Source organism: Oscarella lobularis, chromosome 16 (genome assembly GCF_947507565.1).
Source record: "Oscarella lobularis chromosome 16, ooOscLobu1.1, whole genome shotgun sequence".
NCBI lineage: Eukaryota > Metazoa > Porifera > Homoscleromorpha > Homosclerophorida > Oscarellidae > Oscarella > Oscarella lobularis.
In genome coordinates, this window is record NC_089190.1 from 854498 (window position 1) to 867217 (window position 12720).

Sequence of the window (12720 nt, forward strand, 5' to 3'; positions counted from 1 at the left end):
GTCGCCATCGTCCTCTTGTTCAAGTTCGCTCTCTAGCCGCTCGGGGTCATTACTTTCAACATCGAACACTTCGAGGTAATCCAAAGGGTCGTTTTCGTTCGTCTGCTCCCACTCCCAAATAACAGGCACCTCGTCAAAGATAAATAGTGGGCGTGGCGGAGCCCATACATAGTGTTCAATCGCCGACTTCTGAATAATTATGTATCTATATATATGCACAATCTACTTCTTTACGACCAAACCTTAATTAATGTCGCAATGGGCTGTGGGGATAATTGTAGAAGGCAATCTTGTACTTGACGAAATTATGGCAGAGTTAATTAGGCAATTAATATTTTCGTCTTCCTCTTTCCCCTCCGGTGACTATCGTCTTCCGCGACAACGGTGCAGGCCAACGTGGATGACTGGAAAGGATGGAACGACGTAGTCGATCTCCTCGAAAATAGCGTGAAGAAGGGTTGGACGAGGGACGTAGTCAATTACTTCTGAGGATGTTCGAGATGTCATCACAATATCGTCAGTGGAGGCGAAACTAAAGCGAACAAGGAGGAGCACCAACTCATTCATGTGTTTTTCATAAAATTTTCTATTCAATGACACCAACCCCAATGATCGGAAGCACACGGCGAGCCTGCACGAACGGTACAAAGGTGCCAAAATGGTACACGGTAAGGACTAGGATTGACGAGTTAGAAACCCGCTGTATCGAAAAGCAGTATTGACTATAGCATACCAAAAGTGGCTGAGCTGCCGTATACAGCCGAAGCGAGCAGAAAAAGAACAGTTCAGAATGGGCGTGGTTGAAACGCGCTCTAGTGCAAAACTTCCCTGGGGATCTCGAATACGAAAAAGCGGTTAGAAATAATTTTATAATAAACATCACACTTCGAGAGCAAGACGCAAATATTGTAAATTTCAGACATACATGTACAATGTTGCTTTGAGCCGATAAATGGCAAAGTCGTCTTACAGTGAACTCTTCTCTTAGTCTCGTACGTCTGGCTGAACACAATCGTGGAAATCTCATTACTGAACCCGAACACGCGCTACTTTTTTTCTGAAACAATATGCATGCGCACTGCTGTTCACTTGTCTAAATTAACCGATTGTGTAACAATCGTTTTTTGAACCCCGCTTTTTATGGTATTCCCTGATATAAAAGCGCATGCGCCTATAAGAGAAATAATAACTTTTCTAGTTTTGGTAAAGAGCTCTTTCAATTAAACCTATAAGCGCACTCGCTAAAATTTATTTTTTTAATTTGTTTTAATTATACAGAAAGCACTGCAACATCAAAAGAAACAATTTTTAACTTTGAAAGTTTGTCTAATTTTCTTCAGACTTGCTCAAAGACTGTGAGCTATCTTTGCTTTCACTGCTCTCTTCGTCTGGTTCTTTTCCATAAATTCCATCAATAATTTGCTTAAGGCAATGTTCTCTTTACTGGGACTGTTCTAAAAGGACTTGGTTGTGATCACGAGAAATTCAGTCAGGTTTTCCTATCATTGTCATCTCTAGTAAACTCCTGTTAATGACGACTTGATGTTGATTTTTACTGTGATTTTGTCTAGACGGACACTGCTAGGTCCTTCTGCAATATGACGATTGACCAGGCGAAAACGTTAACGTCAGAACTCCAGTCACAGTTGAATTATTCAGCACTACCCGAGGCTAGTGACTGCGCGGCATCGTCAAGTCATTTAATTAGTTTTCTTTTTAGGTGAAGTTTGAAAGCTCTGAACCGCTCTGGACGTCCAAATGTCGCTGGTGAGAGCCACATAATCGATTTTTGCCAGATCTGCTACAAGCTTGTCGTATTTGTCAGAGTAAAGCTTGGTCAGCAAAGAGGCAGTTTTTTTGCGACTCGGAAGTTCATATTTGGAGTCGAGAAGGCTGAGGAGAGATTGAAAACCTCTATCCTCTACTAAGGCAATCGGCTGCATATCGACACAGATCATTTTCACGACAGCATCGTCAATCTTTATTTTAGTCAATGATTGGGCACTATAGCCCTTTGCGAACTGAAGGGTGCTGTGTTTTGAGGCGTCCTTTGCTTTCTTTTTCCTTGTATCGCCGTTTGCCTTCAGCAATTCTATTTCGTCGGACTGATCCTTGTGTTTCAACTTCAAATGCTACAATTGGAATATTTATGCCCCTAACCCCTTGCTTGGCCGACTTTGCCGTACCTTAAACAGGTTACTGGTGTTGCCAGAATGCTTCACACGAATTTTGCAGATGCTGCAGCTAGCGAGTTGATCATCGAGTTTGTCAAAGTATTTCCAAGACATGCTTCTGCTTCTTTTCAAAGGCGGCCTTGTCCCTTGGTCTAAGACAACGACTTCTGCTATTTCGGCGGTATCGTTCATAACGAATCTTAAATCTGAGCACCAGTGCTGCGCGCCAGAGCAACAGTTATACTGAAGGGTCTGTGTACGGGTTCTCGCGCCTCGTGGACGTATGATGTAATACTTTAATTAAATTATTTACTCTTATTGGCAAGTTATTGCGCATGCTTGCAAAGTATCGAAAGTCTGAAACTTTAGGTGGAGTTTCGATACGGGTTTCGATACTGCGCAGTATTGAAGAATCGAGTGCCAGGTATCGGTATCGGCCCATCGTTGCCGCAAAGAACCTACACGAAGCAGAGAGCCAGTCCCGACGCTTACCGCAGTTTCAATACGCACACTACCATTCCCTTTTCCATTCCTTCGTCGTTGAGGCCTCCTTTCTCCTGTATCCGGGGTTGCCGCTAGCGGAATGGAAGAAAGTACGACCTCCTGCAACGTTACTGCGACAGAACGGGTCGACTTTCTGTGTGAGCGACAATTGAAGCGACGAAGACCCTTTGGAGACGATGTAAGACCGTTTCGCTTAGGGGTGGAACGGATATTTGCATTTCCCGCTAGCGGCAACCCCGGATACAGGAGAAAGGAGGCTTCAACGACGAAGGGATCGAAAAGTATGGAACGCCAAAGGGGACAAAAGTATAAATAACGAAGCACAGATATATATATAAATAAAGTGTAATATATATAAAAATAATATACAGTATACATAAGGAAAACGTCTCATATATATTTAGTTGCCTACGTATATATATAAAAAAGTAAGCTATGCATACATAAAGTGTGAGAGACTCATATATATATAAAAGTCAATGGTCGTATATATATAAGAGACTCATATATTTAAAGTCAACGGTCGTATATATATAAAAGTCTGAGGGACTCATATATAATAAAAGTCAACGGTCGTATATATATAAAAGTCTGAGAGACTCATATATATAAAGTCAACGGTCGAATATATATAAAAGTGCGAGGGACTCATATAAGAAGTCTCTCTTTGCTTTTAGCAAAGCTTCTTTTTTAAAGAAGAGATAAGTCTTAAATTTGTAAAAAAACAATTGTAGCAAATTTGTGGCAATTCCATTGAGACAATACGCGCTTTAGTGATAACACTAAGAATAATACCCTTCACCGAACATAGGACAATTTTTGCGTAAAAATTGAATTTTCCTATGGTTAATTTTTTTTAATTAACTGAAAAGTGGTTAAAGTTTAACATGACAAATGTTGCAAAGTTGTCTTCCGCATGCCTCCAGTTTGGGGCTAGGAAGCTACTCTGTTTGCAATAACGCCATTTTACCACCTTTTCATTTTAATTCTCTAAACTGGTCTAACTAATGCTTTAGAAATCGAAGTTGTCATTAGATGAAAGAGGAATAAATAAGCATCCTTTTCAGTTCTTTTACTGAAGTTGCTGATGCTTTTAACAGAAATTTCTACGTATAGTTCTAAAACAAGGATTTTCTTAATGCTTTGCAAAAAATTAAAACTTTAAAAATTTCTGATTTTTGCCTTTAGTTAGGTTGGTTTCAATCTCAAAAATTTCGCAAGCAATAAAACTAATGACGTGAAGAATGGAAAAAAGTTGCACGGAAACTTTCGTCTCAACGGCGTTGACGAATAGCTAGATCCCGGATTTACATCAATGTTGCGGCAACTATAATACCTTTGGCAATTAGCATGTATTTCTGTCAACTTGGTCGCTCCTGGATTCATGCATCTAAAAGTAAAAAATTGCGTACACAATTGAACATCAATCTCGACGGATTTGTACCGGTATTCTACCAATTTTGTTAAATAGATGTACGGTTTCGCATTGGAATTCGCAATGTTTTCCAATTGGGATAATATCACTGCCAAACACAATTTTAAAAATCGTCTAAGTCAATTTTAAAAATTGTATTGGACAATTTTAAATGGTCCAAGACAATTTTAAATATGCCCAAGATTATTTTAAAAATAGGCAAACTAGTTAATGTAGATTTAAATATAATATGAAAAGAGATAATAAATATATTAAAGACGAGAATTACAACGACATACGTTTTGATGCTGCTTCCATGTATTCTTCTTTAGAGAAATAAAAGTCAACGTTTAATTAAATAGGTATTTAGATTTTCTTCTTACGTCCTTTTAAACTTTCAATATGTGAAACTTGAACGAAAATGATTAATCCAGCCTAAATAAAGGTGCTTAAACTTACTCTCTTTCTGAAGTTCCACTTCAGTAAGTTCCACTTGAGTTACTCTAGACACGTGCACATTCATTGATGAGAGGCAGGAGATATTTCTACATTGCTCACCTTTCTGCTAGCTGAGTGTTGAGTGTCGCCAATTCCGCATTTCTGTCGCAGACCATTTGTTCAGGCCTTTATGGGCTTTTTTGTAAGTTTAGCTATTAAAATACCTAAGATCCCATTTCATATTTGACTATCTCAAGCTCATGTTGAAGCTCCATGTGCTGGTTCAGTAATGTTAGCTGGAGTTTTATTAAAAATAGGGGGATATGGTTTTATAAGATTTTCCTGTTTCCAGTACCGCAGCTATGTTACGACTTACTCATCCTCGTCAAACTTCCGTGATATTAAGCAGGCTTCTATAAAATATTGACCTAAAACATTGTAGTTTATGCCCTAAATTTATAGGCCCTTTTAACACTTTGGGAGCATCCAACTGGGATGAGGTGACGGGCGATTTGTACGAACACTAGAGCCACATTCACCGGAACGCTATTACATACCCTCGGTTATCTTAGGCTTCCCTCTATCTTTTGCTTGCTTCTTACGAGGTCGTGGTTCTTAGAAAAAATGTTTTTCATGAAGACGTAAGCGAGCTTGGCTAACAAACCCTCGTCATTCAAATCTTCATCGCAACGAGCTGAATAGAAGCAGAGAAAGGAAAAATTAATGTTTAGGCTAATAAAAATACCGTGCTTACCGCCACGCACACGCCTGCCACCAACTAGAGAATTAATAGTATGGGTAATCAAAATTATTGCGACTGTTTACCTCTGCCACGGTGGACGCCACCACCACCGCCACGAACCCCATCATCACCAACGTCTAAAAAATAAAATTATTATATTGGGTAAATCATATTATGTAATGAAAATTATTGCGACTGTTTACCTCTGCCACGGTGGACGCCACCACCACCGCCACGAGCCCCATGCTCTAAAAAAAGCAAAGCATAGATAGGAAATTGAATTTTTTAAGTTAGAGTGAAAGTTTCACCATCACCAACGTCTAGAAAATAAAATTATTATATTAGGTAAATCATATTATGTAATCAAAATTATTGCGACTGTTTACCTCTGCCACGGTGGACGCCACCACCGCCGCCCACGAACCCCATATTCTAAAAAAAGAAATGAATAGATAGGAAATTGAATCACTCGGTTGTTGACTTCCACCCATATCCTTTCGATAATGTGATTCTACAGACACTACTTGTCCCCGGAAGGTTTCATTAAAGTTTGGTTACTCTTATCGACGGCGTCTGGCAGTAAGGCTCTTTCGATTGATTGAACCTGAGCTGGGCAAGCCTCTCTTGAACGGGCAGCAAGAGGAAGAACTCTAGTCCATGGTCGACACGCACTTGGTCCCAAATGCCGTACGACAGAAGCATAGGTCTGCCGAAAATGATAGCAATGTGATATACAGTATATATACATGGACGCTGGATTACTTGAAAAGATGGTCTTATATGGCTGCAGGATTTTTAATAGGCATCGAAATGAAACCAACGATTTTCTGCTGTACCTGTCGATCGCCGCCACATGAGTCACGCCAAACATGACCAACTTCTCGTTCTGGTCGATGTGAACTTTGTGGCCAGCGTACAGCGCCGTGTACGGGATTGGATTCAAAAGAGCCGCTGTTCCTCGCGCTCTCGCATCGTGCAGAGCGACTTTTCGTAAAGCTGATGCAACTTTCTGCACGCTTGTGTGCACTCCTTTGCTCTTCAAATAGCCATGCATGAATTTTCTGCCGTAGGTGGGTCCCACCTACTCATGTTGGCCGGACTGTAGGCGTGACAGAGAGCCAGAGGAAGGCTGAAGCTAACCTCAGAGACTGCAGAAGCGACTCTCTTACGCACGTCTTCATCTGTCGCGCTGGATTTCCGTGTTATCCCTGTCTGACTGCAAAAGCGTCGAACTGAGGCCGCCGAAACTCCTCGCTGCCCGGGGTAGAGACATTGAAGCTCTTGGCTCAACTCCGCGTGAGTTCGACCGGCAGCAACGCGGTCTCGGACAAATTCTTCGAGATTCTCGTTTCCCAGAAAAGACATTGAGGATAGATGATGTGATTAGAAGGCGTGCCTGGCGTGATTAGGGATTTTGACGCCCTTAACCGGCGCCAGCAAAGGTGCAATTATCAATTTTCAATTAGTACATTGATTGAAAGTTGAATACTGCCAACAACAAAGAGTGCAAAAGCAATTTTCAATACCTAAATGCTGAGCAGATTATAGCAGAGCGGTGGCAATAAAACGTAGACGCAGAATTTAAAATTGGAAGTCGCTCAAGTGAAGTGTCGGCACGTAATACCTACGCAGAGTATTGAAAATTAAAAGTTGTTTGACTTAAAAAATGCAAAACCTCTTGGCACCATTCAATTATTAGAAAGTTAGCAGGCAATACTTACTTTGGCAAATCACCACCCAATTTGAAAGCAAAAAAGAACAAGCAGCAAACAAGCAGCAATGGACCATCTATTTTCCAAAAAATTAATATTTACTATGAACGTTTGGACCACTCACTACATCGCTTGCCTGAATGGCGTTTTTTCTTTACCTACCTGCACACTTTGTAATGAATTTGGCAATATTAAACGTAATTTCTGGCCGTGAGAACGGATTTATATAATATACATTGCAATTTTTATTGTATATTAGTTACTGAATAGCAGAATTTTCTCGACAATTAAACAAGATGATGTCTGCACGTGGCGCTGTGAAACTTGTCTTATGTGACCAAAATTTCGATAATTGAATAATGCTTTTCTGAACGGAAAAAGATCACTTTCCTTTTTTGTCCGTCCCTATTACCCATTGAGAAATATGTACCGTATTTAACCAAATAGTAGCCACGGCTACTATTTTTGGACCTACTTTCCGAAACAAAAAGTTTTTCTCTAAGGTTGTACGGCGTTTCGAACGGGTCTGTAGGTAAAGGTAGATACTAAATATTCAAGGTGCGGCTACTATTTGAGATATGGTAACCACTTCTGTTTCCAAGTTCCGTCCTAATGCCGTTGTCCAGTATGGAAACATTTAAGCGCGCATGTTTCTAACAATATCTAAATCAATATCAAAATGTTGGAATATTGCACCTTGAGTGATTTTTTAACGCCTCCGATTTGCACGCACGCTAGCAAAGAAATATTGTCTCCTGCATGTTCACCAGTTAGTCCAGCTAAACAGTAAAAAATTGTATGCATACCCAATAAGCCTGGCTCTCCCTCAAGCAAACGAAAGCCATAGAGAGAGAGAAAGTGCGCGCTTCTCGCCAGGCCGGGCTCTTTCACACGCAAACACTATATCTAGGAAAGAAAATCATGAAAGAGTTGCGGAACTAATTACTAAAACGCTCACCGGGATTTGCTGTGTGAAAGCGGTTCAGGCCACCTGTGGGCTCAAGAACCACACTAAAGGAAGAATTTATTAATAAAATAATTATAAACTGTCTTTAATTAATTACCAGATGGACCGTTTGCACAGAATTTCTTCGTCTTCGTCTTGCTGTAGTCGCCCACTTCATACTTCTCCCGACATCTAAATCAGGTAAATTATTAATTATTAATTTAATTAATTATATAATTCCGCCACGAGTGTGTGATTTTGTATTACGTGGTGATGACCGTTGCACGTGATTCATTGTTCTTTGTACCTCTAGGCGTCTTCTTAGCCCCGTACCCAGGCTCTTGCCTTTGTTACGTAAAGGAGACAGATCCTGGGTACGGGGCTGTTGTCCCCACGCCGATCTTCGTCGAAGCCCGCACCCAGGCTCTTGTCTTTGTTCCGCAAAGGAGACAGACCCTGGACACGGGACTAAGACCCTCTGTGAGGTCATCGCCCCTCACTCTCTACAAAACAATCAAAATGAAATGTATTGATAATTTAATTACAACTAGTCAATTAATATTTTGAAATCTGTAGACGAATCTTCTCCGTCAAAAATCAGGAACATCTAGAAATATTTAGACCGGAAAAGGAATCGGAGCTGCTTACCGACGACCCGTGCCGAAAAGATGCCACTTCCCACCGGGGAGAACAAAAACCTAGCCCCCTAACCGTATCACACAGTGACATTTCAACAGGAAAGGGATAGGGCTGACACCGTAGACTGGACCGCGCGAAGTGCTGAAGAACTAACAGGGGATAGAAAATGAACCCACCATATATCGCACCGTGACGTTTCAACAGGGAAGGGAAAGGGTGCACAATTAAAACAATACGTGGAAATGGAGTCGGTGCACCAACACCGTGCCAAGTAAATAAGAGTATAGCTACGACACTGTACCGTAGTGCCAAAGGGAAAGGAAGTGAGAAATTGGGCCCCTTTATGTAAAGCATTTCTATCCCAATAACTACTTACTTGTTTATTTAGTTAATTACATAATTACTTAATTAATTAAACTCTAACCCCGTATCTTTACCCCGTTCCTCCCCCTTCCCTCCCCTCCCAATCCCCACCAACCCAAACCTCCCTCCCTTCCCCCTCCCCAATTCCACCCCAACTGTTTCTTTATCCCATCTTACATTTGTGGCATATTTAATTAAAAGAATCTACACCTATATTATCTCACAATCCATTGGACATATGTGAAGACCTACTACATTACGGAAAGACCTAGTAGATTACTTTCTTCAATGGAGAGTCAGTCACATGATTTAATTAAAGAAATCAAAACCTAGGATACCTAGGAGTCAAGTGGACATATTGCATGACGTTCCTAAACTAAAACCTAGTAATGTGGTAGAAAAAATAAAACCTAGTGTCAAATATTGGAATTGGAAATTTAGTACATTACGTTCCTGTTCTATAAACCTAGTACATTACTTTTCTAAAAGACGGATTAGTCACGTGGTTTACACTATTAAAACCTAGAGTACCTCATTAACTTTGGAAAGGAAGACCTAGAATATTACGTCCCTACTCTAAAAACCTAGTACATTACTTTCCTAAAAGTCGGATTAGTCACGTGGTTTAAACTATTAAAACCTAGCAGGGGGGGTTGATCGTTAGCGCGCTAGGTTGCCAAGACCATCTAGCGAAACGAACTTTTTTCCGCAGTCGCTCATCATTTTTAGTTCATGGATGTGGTCCTTCTCGAAAATGAAGTCGCTGATGCCAGCTACAGACTTGGCGAACCTGTAGCTATCGAGCACGACCACTCGTATAAAACACCTCCGTTCTCGCGGTTTCCATTCCGGCTTTTAGATCTTTGCAAGACATTCCGCTGCATTAGGTGATGGAGCTTCAGGCTGTGACTCGTGGCGCTGTTCGTTTTTCGTTTTTCATACGAAAAAAGCGATGATATCTTTCGACACGCAAGTTTGCCGCTCGGATGAAGCGTATTTGAGTGGAGCTGGTCTGAGTCCCTCTCCCAAACACTGTCGTCGAAATGCGAGAACCGCTAGGCCTCGAGATACTCAGCCTCCCGTGTAAGAAGAGTTTGTTGCCATGGAAGCCATGGACGTCGGAAGACGATCTCAACTCGTTTCGCCTCGTGCCTAACCACCTGACAGTTATCAAATACAGTTATCAGACTGCAGCAGATGAGTTCACGGGTGGAGACGCTGAATCGATGTTACGATGCGGCAAGTGTAAAGTTCGTTTACTTTTGATCTCAATTTTCTGAGTCAAAACGTCGGCTCGTGTAAGACAGAGACGTGCTCCTCCGCTGTCGTTTATGTTCTTTAGGCGTCAAGCTAAATTTTAGATACCATTACACGCATAATGGAACTTGAAATGTGCATAATGGTGAATGACAACTAGTGCTGGCTAAAAAAACAATGATTGCCCAAAAAAAACGCATCAAGGGATAGCCAAGTATTTTATCAAGGAACTCTAGGTAAACGGCTGAGCAAACATGGCTTGGAGTGTTGGTGTGGCGTTCGATCGCCTAAACAGGCCGTATGTTCGTGAAGGATAGAGAAAATTAGGCGCCACGAGTCACGGCAGGCATTACAAGGACCAAAGGCAAAGGTTTCAATAGATGGAATACGTTTAGCGTAAGGCAGCGAAGGTCACGGAGCTGTTTTAGGTACAGACAGCTAAGTCCATAAAAAGAGCACAAAAGCACTCGGAAAAGCCACGGGCTATTTCTACTGAAAAAAGAACCTTTGCCCTTCTGTTTAGGTGGTAGAAAAAGATTCGTTAGAAGGTAGAAAATCGAGGTTCAAGAAAGGGCGTGGCTGCCTAGCGCGCTAACGATCAACCCCCCCTGAAAACCTAGAGTACCTCATTAAAATTGGAAATGGAAACCTAGTATATTACGTCCCTACTCTAAAAAGCTAGAACATTACTTTCCTAAACTTCGGATTAGTCACGTGGTTTAATTAAATGCCTAAAAAACGGATTTGATACATTTTACTCTAAAATGCTAATTAAATAGGTAACTAAAACCTAAATGACGAATTAGCTACGTGGTTTAAAGAATTTAAAACCTAGAGTACCTCAATAATCCATTGATCTAAAATATAAATTAGGCACGTGGTTTAAAGAATTTAAAACCTAGAGTACCTCAATAATCCATTTATCTAAAATATAAATTAGGCACGTGGTTTAAACAATTAAAACCTAGAGTACCTCATTACTTCATTGACCTAGATAATTATCCTATATTCTACAATCAACCTAGATTACCTCAGAAATCCATTGAAAATGGTCTAATGTGGGTGGCGGCTGCCAGCTACAGCATGTTAGGGGTCAGGCCTAACTACACTATAACCTATCTCATGCTCACTCACCCAGAGCAAATTTGGATCCGCCCTACCTACTGACAGCTGCCCTAAACCTTAGTGCAAGGGATGCATGGACCCGTGCATACTATCGTAGTGATGCATACCCCAAGGGTAGCTGCGCGCCGGCGCAGAATGATGATGCAGTCCCAACTACGTTCTCTGCCACGCACATTATTGTGAAAATTTATACGTAACATTAATTACATTTTGATTCGATTAGTGGATCCTAATATTTGATATTTTCACGGAGGCGTACATGTGCGCGAGGACACATATTTCCTATATGGCGTACATGCGGTAAGAGTATCATGGATTAAGCGTCATGCTGTTAACAGCCGCCGTCAGGCACACGAGCGCCCTCCCGCCCCCTGGTGCGCTACGACTCGGGCCCTCGAACGACGGCAACGTGCAATCGCTTAGATGTGACGTCACAGAGAACCCCGCCCTTACGTGTACGCCTACACCACAGGGGCCCGTATATTACGCACAAAACCTCATAGGCGTGTCTTCCCTTGTCACATCTTCGTCTACGTCACATCTCCGCGTACGTCACGTCTTCGTCAACGTCACATTGCATCCGGTTGTCTTGGCACGTGCGGAAGGCGTTTGACAGCTGCAAGGAAACGGGAGATTCAATTACGCACGTCCAAATGACAATTCCGCGTCGTGCTACTTACCAGCGACGAGCGACGATGTAGCCGAGTCCAAATGCGTCCGACGCGCGTTGATCGCTCGCACAGCGCAACGATCTACAAAAAAAAGAGCGATTAGTCGATTGCGACGCGACGCGCGACGGGACTTACCGTCGCGCGGCCACGCGGCGTTTTTCTTCTTTCGCCCAGGGCGCAGTTCTTCGCAAGGACTGCACGGGGACTCGCTGCAACGAGAGAAAGCGCGCAATTAGCTCGATTCGTTACGAAATTGCGTCATCTAGCTTCACTTACCGTCCGACTCCGCTATCCCCTTCGCTTGTTGATTGGCTTTAGAGGCTCGCCTCGCGGCGAGAAGCCTCTTTCTCGGCAGCCCCGGCGAATGAAGTAAACGTTGGCGTGGCGCCTGTTGGCGAGAGAGCGGACCAGACTGCGTCCGCTCTGTTGATCGCTTTAGCCGAGAAATGGCGAGAATGACGCTGCGATCACGCGCAAATAACGAATAAGAGAGGGTGCGAACTCGCGCGAATCGTGGGAACAGGTGACCTTTTATGGAGTTGTGAAGCTCACGTGAGGGCGCTGGATCCGAGGTGCGTGCGAGAGCGCCGCGAGCGCGCGTGCAAGAGCGCAGCGCGCGCGCGAAGCGTCCGCTCTCGTCGATTTTCAAGCGGAGAAAATGAGTGTCGCACAAACAGACCAAGGGAGTGCTTCCTATCAGAGAAAGTGTGAAAACTCATAGATAGAGATCGCGTG

The 12720-nt window shown here is 42.4% G+C and overlaps 1 long non-coding RNA gene across 1 annotated transcript; it reads right to left on the reverse strand.

Annotated features, from left to right (window-relative positions):
* Positions 1 to 11658: 11658 nt before the first annotated feature.
* On the reverse strand, positions 11659 to 12191 carry LOC136196457 (uncharacterized). Its single transcript, XR_010672201.1, has 3 exons — positions 12121 to 12191; positions 11995 to 12066; positions 11659 to 11930 (listed from the first exon to the last, which is right to left on the reverse strand). It is a non-coding gene; the product is annotated as an uncharacterized lncRNA (long non-coding RNA).
* Positions 12192 to 12720: the final 529 nt, after the last annotated feature.